Below are 1,511 nucleotides of genomic sequence, written 5' to 3' on the forward strand. Positions count from 1 at the left end.
CTTCCTGTTAAAAGAGAGTTTTTCCTCTCCACTGTCGCTACAAGCATGCTTAGTGTGAGGGATTGCTGAAGAGTCAATGAGTCGATGGAAACAGATAGAAAACTTTAGATCAATCTGACTGGATGATCTAGTTCAGTGTAAAGTGCCTTGAGATGACATGTGTTTTAAACTGCTGCTATAGAAATAAACTGAGTTGAATTGACTTTTAGTCATAAAAAAATGTTCTTTATATTATGATTTTATATTCATGACACCTTGATCGTCTTTTACTTTCAACAACTGTTTATCTGTTAAGATATAATGCTACATTTAATGTATTGCTGTTTTTTTTATTATATTTCCTTGAAAAAGACAAATCTAGGCTGAATGTTTCCTAGATCCTCTGGCAAAGAAAACATGTTGGAGTTGATGGAGATGATCTATTTATAATTGTTTGAGCGTACGTGTAAATATATGAGCTTGAAATCCACAGGAAGATGGGTTTTTTTTGTGTTGGCTGCTCTGAATCCTGTGGAGCACTTCTAAGGGCCTCAAACCTCCATTCTTCATCTCCCTGTACTGACTCCGCATAGCCTTGGTTCTCCAAAGACACGGAGCAGGCTACCATTTCCCCATCGCCTGCACTCAAATATTATTAATTAATAATTTTTTTGCAAGGGACCGGATTGCAGGGGCAGCAGTCCTATCAGACACTCTCTTGAGACATCTTCTTCAACTCCTCTCCGGACATTGACCCTTCAGCAAGGCCGTCCCCTGGACATCCATCCCGGTGGGACATGCCTGACACAAAGACGTCCAATTGCTTTAGCCACCTCAGCTGATTCCTCTCTCTGTGTCTCAAGGAGTTAGTGCCCCCCCGCCCCCGCAGAGAAAGCTCACATCGGCAACTTGTAACCAAGATTACGTTCTTTCATTCATGATAATCTGTCATGACTCAGAATATAGGACCCAGTATTCGAGGCAAGACATACAGTGGGATAATTCAAAAGCGTTTATTAAAACACGGATGGTCGGAGTAGCAGTGGCTAGGTCGTCTGTCACAAGAAACTCTGTAAAAGGAAACATAGGTTAGTGACCGCGTATATCTAATGGACGATGATATGAAAGGGTGAGTCACTAACCTGGTTTAACAGTCCTGAAAACGAGGTAGGATCCAGCCGGTGGGCTGCCAACAATATGTGGCAGGTGCTACCCAGAGTGTCTCAGACGCTGCAGCCCAGAAGAAGAGAGAACAAGCAGGAGTCTGAAGCAAGGTCAGGCAAACGGATCAGTTCAGAAACAGGCAGGTTTGGAGGTCCAGGAGTCCAAAGACAGTACAGGCAAACTGTTCAGATGGGAACAGGCAGGTTTGGAGGTCCAGGAGTCCAAAGGCAGTTTAGGCAAACTGTTCAGATGGGAACAGGCAGGTTTGGAGGTCCAGGAGACCAAAGGCAGTTTAGGCAAACTGTTCAGATGGGAACAGGCAGGTTTGGAGGTCCAGGAGTCCAAAGGCAGTTTAGGCAAAATGTTCA

The sequence above is a fragment of the Cyprinodon variegatus genome, unplaced genomic scaffold (genome assembly GCF_000732505.1).
Source record: "Cyprinodon variegatus isolate N-32 unplaced genomic scaffold, C_variegatus-1.0 Scaffold553, whole genome shotgun sequence".
In the NCBI taxonomy this organism is placed as follows: Eukaryota; Metazoa; Chordata; class Actinopteri; order Cyprinodontiformes; family Cyprinodontidae; genus Cyprinodon; species Cyprinodon variegatus.